This window comes from Gavialis gangeticus, unplaced genomic scaffold (assembly GCF_001723915.1).
Source record: "Gavialis gangeticus isolate Ggan-Ray unplaced genomic scaffold, GavGan_comp1, whole genome shotgun sequence".
Lineage (NCBI taxonomy): Eukaryota > Metazoa > Chordata > Crocodylia > Gavialidae > Gavialis > Gavialis gangeticus.
The window spans coordinates 19,209,116-19,218,532 of NW_017729003.1; the positions used below are offsets into that span (position 1 = coordinate 19,209,116).

The window sequence follows — 9,417 nt, forward strand, 5'->3', positions numbered from 1 at the left end:
TCCATCTAGGACCAGGAGACACACCAACTGCAGGTACTTTCTCAGCCTGACAAAGGGTTTTTCAACCTGAAATCTTCTTAAGAGAAATTTCTCTAACTATTCCATTTTTTCATAATAACAATACAAACATAAAAACACAAGATAAGCTATCACACACACCATGAGTAACATATATCCAACACAACATCTTTACTCCTTGCTGCCAATTCCTTTATAACAAGAAGGCTCTGTGACAGTTCCATTTGGCTACCTTAGATTCTGCTTGTTCTATTGCTGTTGAGCCAGCTACATTATTTTCACCTGCCATCATTTACAGTGGTGGACTGAGAAGAGGCTGTAGGGGAGGAGGAGACCTCACTGGGGCACACTGCTGTGTTGTGCAGAGGCCCCAGCACCAGGAAGGACGCACCTGAACACACACAGTGTCACAAGCACCCATGTCACGAGTTTTGCCTGTTGACAGCTAGAGGCACAGGGCCGCAGAGCCCCGAGCCCCACATCCCCTATCTGATTGAGAGCTGGCAGACTTCATGGCCGCAGCAGGGCCTGGCAGCCAGGCCTGCAGTGGTTCCCCCCCGCCCAAAGCCAGACACAGTGTCACAAGCACCCATGTCATGAGTTTTGCCTGTCCACAACCAGAGGTGCATGGGCCCAGAACCCTGAGTACCACAGCACCTATCTCATTGAGAGCTATCAGGCTTTGTGGCCACAGCAGGGGCTAGCAAGCCTGCAGTTTTGACGCTACGGTGGCTTCACACATACAAGTGACATGAGTTTTTCCTCTCAAGATTTTGAGGTGCAGTTTCTCTGAACCCCCTGCATCTATCTTCTTGAATTTTGGCATGCCTCATTTCCCTAAGAAGAGGCTACAATTCCTGGAAGTTTCATCCAGTTCTGGCTAAAAATGACAAAGTTATAGCCTGTTTCAACCTTCCCCATAATATCCTATGGGCAAAAAATTGAAACAGGGTCAAAACGGCAAAACGTTTTGATGAAACAAACTAGAAGAGCCATTTCAACTCAAAACAAAAGTCGAAACAAAACACTGTTCTGTCAAAATGTTGAAACGCTGGTCAAAATGAAATGCTTCCATTTCACACAGCCCTAATATAAAGCATCATGGGTTAGAGTGCCTCCCTAACCCAACAGACATTTGCCTGTTGGGTTGGAGAGAATCAAGCCTGCCTGAACCAGTTCTCCTGGCCAGCAGGCAGGACTTCTGGCCAGGATCACTCCTCTCCCTAGCCTCCCTCACCCCTCCCCTCCCAAGCTTTAGGGCTTTCAGCAGAGAGGAAGTTAAGGGAGTAGCAGCAGCAGCTGTGGGGCTGCACAGCCTCAGTTGGATGTGGACGGTGAAATGGAACCCCTTACCTAAAATCTACCTTGGCAGGGGCATTGGGGTGAGCCCAGCCAGACCTTCTGAGGTGAGGGGGGCTCCATTCCAGTTCAGGCCAGGCTTGCCCAGTAGTTACTGTTGCCACTCTCAAAAGGCCTGGCCAGAGCTGGCCAGAGACCCCCTCACTTCAGGGGCCTGCCCAGATCCCCTGAATACTCCAGCTGAGGTAGCTAGCAGGCACTGTGAGGTGAGGGGATCTGTTCCACCCCTACCCCCAGCTCATGCTGGGCATAGCAGCCCCACAGCTGCTGTTGCTCCCTTCACTTCCTCTCCACTGACAACCCCACCCTTGCATGAAAAAAATGCCTATAGCAGAACACCTTAATCTGTTATGTGATTGGACAAGGGTTAACTTTTCATGCAATCAGTCATATTAGAAGCACTCTGCAGTCATGCTTATGTGTTAGGTCACAGCTGTAGATTGCTTTCAGGTACCACATGATGCAAAAAAAGTCACTTCTATCTGTGCTGTAAGGCATCTACTACTTGCCATTGTCAGAGACAAAATACTGGGCTAAAAAAAACATTGTTCTGACCTAAATATGGCAGTTCTTATCTTCTTAGTTCCCAGGTGTGAATGCTGGTCTGTATCTCTGACCTCTTGATTTCCCATCTAAATAAAATTGCACAGAATTTTCTAAGGTAATTCATCCCTTCTCTAGTGATTGAGTTACGCTATAATTAAAACATTAGAGTAATAACATACAATCTTGTGAGGGGAAAACCTGTATTAATATCATTGGGGGTTTAATTTGGTGCACAATTTTCCAAATATTATAATGAAATTTCACAGTTACATCTAGAGAGGAATTCAGGTATCCAAAATAAGTTATACACTTCACAAGCAGACTGTGGCCTGCATATGGCCCACAAGAGGTTAATCTGTGGCCCCTGGACTCCAGTTGGCCACCACACCCCTCATTACTTTGACTTCTGCCAAGGTCTCCAGGCTCCTGCTCCCTTAATTGGTTTTCACATTCTGCTCCCACCCAAAGAAAGGGTGGCATAGCTCAATGCAGCCTGCAGTGCCAAAGAAATCTGTGTTGTGGTTCAGCAAGGAAGTCTACAACCAATGAGGTGGGGGGGGTCACTACTCACCTGTCTACATGGTGCAGTGGTGAGGGAGGACTACCTGCATGTGTACATTGCAATAGGGAGGGAGGGGCTGGGGCACCCGTCTATGCAAAGCTGGGGGAGCCTAAAGGTAGGATGGTGAGGGAGGCCATGGCCCCTATTGGTGTGGTCCCCAACCACTAAGAAATTGAACCTCCCTGAGGTAAGTCTATCCTTAAAGATGCAAGGGATATTTGCAGTTAGACATTTTTATTAGCCAGCTTCATCCAGACTCTTTTTCATATACTGTTCTCACAAAGCGTTGTCAAAATCTTTTTGAAATGTACTAATACACAATTTGGTTGTTATGTAGATTTTATGGTTGTATGTAGCAAATATACAAAATTAGATCAGAAGTCCATTCATCTATATTACGTTTTTTCTTCTTTTTTTAACTTGACAAATTATTTTTAGTATTGTTATTACAAAGTGGCTTTGGAAATTGTACCATTATAATCTGTCAGTCATAATATGACCAAAAATCAGTTACCATAGTAAATCTAGAACTAGTTAGGGAATTTCCAAAAATGCAGTTTCCACAAAAATCAGAATTTTTTTCAGGAACATTATCTCTACTACCCCTTTTTGCACTATATACTTATTTTTCAACAGAAAAATGAAACAGTTTAGGGTCAATTCAATTTGCATTCAACTTATTTAATCTGTTGATCTAATCTACAATGTTTTGTTTTGAGTCAGCTCAATATTAAATTTCAGGGGAGTTCTGGTTTGAGCTGGTCAAAAATAATGTATCAAAGAACCTGACTGAATCACCAGAAAGTGCATCTACATGAGATGTTAACTGTGGAGTTGCATAATTAGCTCTGCAGAAGTCTCAGCATTTACACATGTGGCCCTATTAGGCCACAGTAAATTTATAAACTCTGTCATAGGTTGGTACTTGTAAACAAAATTCTTATCCTGCAGTTGCATCATTTAGTGTGCTGCAATACATATGTACACTGACGGGGCTGGCTGGGGCATGAAGGTGCTTCAGTGCAGGGGCTGTCTGCTGGCTAGCCCTGTACTAGAGCACCTTTGTGCCCCCTACAGCCCTTCTGCAGCACATTGAGCTGGGTTGGAGCAGCCCCAAGCTGTTAGACTGACTCCCTGGGCCCTCTGACAGCCAGGGCTGCTCCTACCTGGCTCAACATGCTTCTGTCCTGGGCACACGTGTAAACATGGCACCCAAACCAACAAACTCTGGTGTAGTTTATTACAATGCATTATCCCAAATAAGTGTGGGAGCCTGGACACATGAGGTACCATCATGGCTTGCATGATTATAGCTTGATGTTAATGAAAGCCAGGATTTTGACTGCAAATTTTTTAAGTCTTTTTTTTTATATTTCAATTTTTTCTCTCCATTTGGGATAAAATTATGTGTAGAAAAATCAAAATTACTGCTGAAAGGTCATTCCAAACTTTGATCAGTTCTACACTTTGCAAGTATTGGTAAAAGTTATGAATCCACTCGCTATGATCATCTTCAGCATACAACACTAAAGTCACAAATATTAGGGCTGTGCAAAGCTTCAGGTGCTGATTCAATTGCGAGGAGATTCAGCCTGATTTGGTGTCCGAATCTCCGAATCTGAATCAAGTCAGGGGACCAATTAAAAGGTCCAAATTGATTGGAAGCTCTCTGAATCAATTCTGAAAAGATTCAGAAAGCTTCAGTGATTTGGGCAGCCCGCACCCACTGCAGCAGGGAGCTGGACCCAGACTCTGAGCTGGTAAGTAGGGGGCGGGGAAGAGGGCACTGTGGAGGAGGGGGAAGGGGACCACAGAGTGACCTCTGCCAGGCCCACCAGCCCGAGCTCCTAGTGCTTTAAAAACAGTCCCTACTCACTGGCTGCTGCCTGGTGACGGGGCAATCCCCACTGCCTGACGCTGCATGGGGGGCTCTAATATAAGCTTCCCAACCCCCACCCACTCTCCCATCCCCCTCTCATGGCTGCCCTGCCCACCCCAGCTCCAGGCCTTTAAGGAAAACAAACAAACTCACTGGTTCCTGCAGCAGCCTCAGAGCTTCTGAGGGCTCATGCAGAGCCCTCCACATGGCATGGGGCAGTAGGGGGAAGTGAGGATTGCCCCCCCCCACCAGGCAGGAACCAGTGAGTGGGGGATTTTTTTTTTCTTAAAGGGCCAGAGCTGGGGGGGGGCAACCATTGTCAGGGCTGGGAGAGCGGGGGAGGGATGGGGCCAGTGTGATTCAGAGATTCAACTAATTTGGCAGCAGCTGAATCTCTGAATCAGATTTGGCTGAATTGATTTGGGACAGTGAATCAAATCACCAAATCAAATCACTGTCCCCTGAATTGGCCAAATCTGAATCTGAAGCGAATACTAACCACTTGGCACATGCCAAACAAATATGTGTGTGGCTTTGGTTTGAATATCTCTTCAAACTTTGACCTTTTCCAAGATTCCAAGACTGAAAGTCTCACAGAAGCAAACTGTTTGAATCTTTACTAATTTCTTAATAGCAAAATGATGTGTGGAACTTCATTAAAAGGAATTTCACTAAAGTCCTCCAATTCTGCATACTTTTTGTACATCACAAAGAGAAAAAAATTGTTCAAAATACCATGAGAGTCAATCCAAAGATGGTTTTGCAACTAATATATTCTATCATTCCACTTAATTTTCTCAATTTGCATTGTGTCCATTGTAGCAAGTAGTTTTACACTTAAAAACAAACAAAAAAAAACCCTGCCAACATATATCCTGATTACAGTTAGTACATCTCTATCACTGCATAATTCTACTGAATCCAGAATGGCTTTAGTGTTAATTAAGTTAGGCTCTCCATACTTGGGTCTGTTCATAGTCAAGCAGCAAACCACTCTGTTTGTATAGAAGAAATAAGGTTGTTGGTTTTAACTGGTTCTTTTCCAAAATATTCAGCACTGTAAACTAATACATTTTGCAGACACCAGGCACGTCTGCTACATGGATATTATTCACTATAAGAAAGTAGATAGATTCTGAGTTAGAGAATACAGAGTATGCAATAGCTCGAAGCTGATTTTGAGTTATAGTAAGCATGAAGCCTTTGAGCCCTTTTCCTTTATTATAACTTTGAATGGATTTTTCTTCAGATTTATTAAAACATGCCTCTATGCCATGACATAGGATACATGATACAAGTTCCAGCTCAATGTGAATTTTTATAGCAATGTGTTAAATCCTTGAAAATGTAGGTTTATAGTAGAAATGCTGACACAACCATAACTGTAATGGAGAACAACACTGCTATAATTTCTGATGCAATTTCATTTGATATAGCTCATATGGGAACTAAAGGCTGGGCCAATAATTTTATTCTGTATTTTCTTGTGCTCTTTCAAAGTTAAAATTCCCATACTTAGACTTCTTAGTGGTTGAATCTGTCACTTATTTACTTCATACAAAAAAGTCCCTGAAACATATCTCATTGCACACAGTGTCTTGCTAACAAGTCAGAATGGTTGCCTATACAAGTGCAGAGATGCTGCTCTGACACGTTGTAATTACAGTGTGTCAGAGCAGACTCAATTAATCAAGTCTGCTGGAGCATGGTTGTGGGAGCAAGAAGTCCCATTGGAAGGTGATCTAGGGGAAAAAGCCCCCCTAAAAGCCCACAGGGTAGTGTGGGAAACTTAAGCAGCAACCTAGTGGGGGCTAGAGATGTCCCCCCATACCTGCATGAGTGGTGGCAACCGTGGCAGCAGCAGAAAGGCAGCAAGTGTAGTATCTGCTGCAATCTGTTCCTGCTCACTCCACATATGGAAGGATGCAGGAGCTGCTAATATAACTGGAAGTCCAGTGCCAGCAAGGAGGAGAACAGCGGAGATGGCATGGAAGCCCAGTCCCATGCTGCACAGTGCTGGGCATGTGATCCCTGACATTGGTGCCATGGTGGGGAAAGGAGCTTTGCCTAGGGTCCTCTCTGGTACCCAGGACACCAGAAACATGAACGCCTGAATCAGTGGCAAAGGCATTGAGGCTGGGGAGGAACTCTGGGACCAGGAAGAGGAACAGAGCCCTGACCCTCTCTGCATGATGCCCACAACCCAAAGAGGGCTAAGGAACTAACATCACATTGGGACATGTGAGTTGTGCTATGGGACTTATTTTCCCTGGAGGGATGGACTCGAATTGCTAACATGGACATTGCTGGGTGAATGTATGTAACTGGGCAACCATGACCCAGACTGAAAGGAGAGAGAGCTAAGGCAGGGGTTCTCAAATTGTGGGTCACAACCCCCCAGGGGGTCAAAGCAACTTAAAATGGGCTTCAAACTTCCCAGGGGGGTACCACGGCATCATGGGGAAGTGACATGCATCAGTTTCATGGAGTGGTGGATGGCGGCAGCAGCTGCCTCATACAAGCTCCCCATCCCCTGCTACTGCCATCCAGTGACCTCAGGGTTGCAGTAGCACAAAGTCTGAGAATCCCTGAGCTAAGGCAAAATTCACTTAAAGGCCCAGGAGGACTGGGTTGGCTGTTAGTTATAGTTAGACTGGGGGCTAGGGCATGATTTGATTTGAAAGCCTTTATTTGGTGAAAAGCCGACATCCAAGCTGTCAATCAGGGTCGTCAGCACTGCCATCAGCATGAAAGCCCTGAAAGTGCCAACTCAGGACTGAGTGTTTCCCACATGGGCTTGAGGATACGGCTCACTGCCTAGAAGTAGGTCATCACTATGGCAAACTGGTTGGCACATGGAAAGAGTATAAGGGGAGGCAGAGCTCCAAACAGCACCCTTGTGCAGGGTATACAGCAGTCAGGACAGACGTAAGCCACACTGAAAGCCAAGCTGTCTGAACCCAAGAAACAGTTCCCCTGGAGGGGAGGTGCCTACAGTATCCAACACAACCCATACTGGTGGCACCGCTTACAATGGTGGCACCACTTACAGACTCCTGTGCCACATGTATCAGCAACCCTGCACTTAAAAATGGCAATACAGGCACTTTAACTAAAGCTCATTCAACAAGCTTTAGTTAAAGCACCCCTGCCACCATTCAGTGTGGGCATGCTGATACATGAGACAGTCTGGGTGCTTTAATTAGAGTGGCTGTCAGACCCACTTTAATTAAATCACCCCTTCCCCTCCCCCACTCCCAGAGCATGTGTATAAGTGAGCATTGTTCCTGGAAACTGTGGATTGGGATGGTTTTATATGTATGACAAGCACTATTTTTCTTCTCCAGTGTCTCTAGAATAGGGGTAAAAATGTGCCCCGGGTCTTCAGAGTCTAAGAGGAAATACAATTGTTCATACAAGCATCCATGGTTTTTTATCCTTATCTGGACTAAAACAAAATGTTAAAGCTCTGAAAACTGTAATTCATCCACATCTCATGGAGCCATCTTATAAATCAATACTTCCTATCACTGCTCAGTAAAAGAAGCTAACACAGGGCATGTCTATACATGTGCTTTAATGCGAAGAAGCCTATTTTACTGTGTATTAAAGAATCACATTAAAATATGTGATTACACTAATGCACAGTAAAATAAACTACTGCACATGAAGCATAACTTAAAAACCATACATATTGTTACTCTGCATTAAAGCCATCAATGTGTATTTGTTTAGTACTTCTCATTGGAGGTACTAAATTTCATGTGGATTAGAAAAAGCTCCTTAATGAATGTGTAGATGTGCCCACAGTTATAATTTCAGATGTTTCAGTAATATGCTTTACTCGTATTCCTTGATATCTACTTTAAATCCAACAAAAAAGATTTAACTATTAGGGTTGTGCAAAGCTTTGATAACCAATTCACTTTGGAGGAGATTTGGCCCAATTTGATAGTGGGGGCTTGCCACCCAGAGTGCAGTCCTGACTCCACCCGCCCTGTGGAGTGCAGCCTGGAGGCGGGTGGCTGGGCTAGCCTTCCAGAGTACACCCCGGCCCAGCCCACCCCGCACAGATCTGGGGGCACACACCCACTCCCAGGCCCTCCCAGACCAGTGGAGAGAGCCACTGGAGGAGCCACCAGAAGAGCAGCTCCTGGACCAGTGGTACACAGTGCTGGGAACCCCATCCCTAAGTCTCGCCCCCTGCACCCCAGCTGGGCAGCTTGTCCCAGCCCCAGTCCCTCCATCACTGTAGGGATGTTGATCTGCCCCCCCATGCCCATTCCCTCCTCACTCCACCAACCACAACAGACTTATCAGCTGGAGGAAGCTGTGTCCAGCATCATTGAGGATTGCCTGCATAGTCTATGGCCAAATCTCCAAATCTCTCCAAATCAGTTCAGAGGCTTCTAATTCAATTCAGACCTTTTAATGGGTCTCCCAATTCAATTCAGATTTCAAGATTCAGCTGCCAAATAGGGTCTCAGCACCCAAATGTGGGCCAGCGGTGGCAGCACAAGGGGCTGCAGAGCAGCCCAGGTGTGGACTCTGGGTGGCTGTAGCAGGGGACACACACAGACATGCAGCTGCAGCCTTCACACAGTCAGAATTACAGCCTGGCAGCTGTGGAGTGCTGCCCAACACAGACTTTCCTGCTGTGAAGAGGAAGGGGCATGGGGGGTGGGGGCAAATTGAGGCCCCCACAGTAAGGGAGGGAGTGGAGCAGAAGCATGGGCTGGGGTGAATGGGGTGGCTCCCACTGCTTTGCACACCCTGGGGGAGGCACAGGGTGTACCTGCCCCCCTGATTTGTGCATTGGATGGAGGCAGGCTGCCCACTGCCACAGAAGCCACACAACACCATGTGCCTGCTGCCACTGGGTGGGCAGAGGCGGCAATTGGCACATAGCATCACACAGCTCTCGAGGCTGTGGCAGCAGGGTGCAGAGCCCCATCCTGCAGCTGCAGCCCTCCTCCAGCCTGTGCACAAACTCGGGGGACATGTGCCCACCATGCCTCCCTCAGGATGTGCACAGTGGTGGGAGCCCCCCACA

The 9,417-nt window shown here is 46.2% G+C and overlaps 1 long non-coding RNA gene across 1 annotated transcript in view; it reads right to left on the bottom strand.

The window, feature by feature from the left end:
• Positions 1–3,508, bottom strand: part of LOC109291046 — a 15,454-nt gene extending 11,946 nt beyond the window's left edge. The window contains exon 1 of the long non-coding RNA XR_002095747.1: positions 3,313–3,508. This is a non-coding gene — a long non-coding RNA (uncharacterized LOC109291046). The remainder of the gene's footprint in view (positions 1–3,312) is intronic.
• Between the last annotated feature and the right edge of the window lie 5,909 nt (positions 3,509–9,417).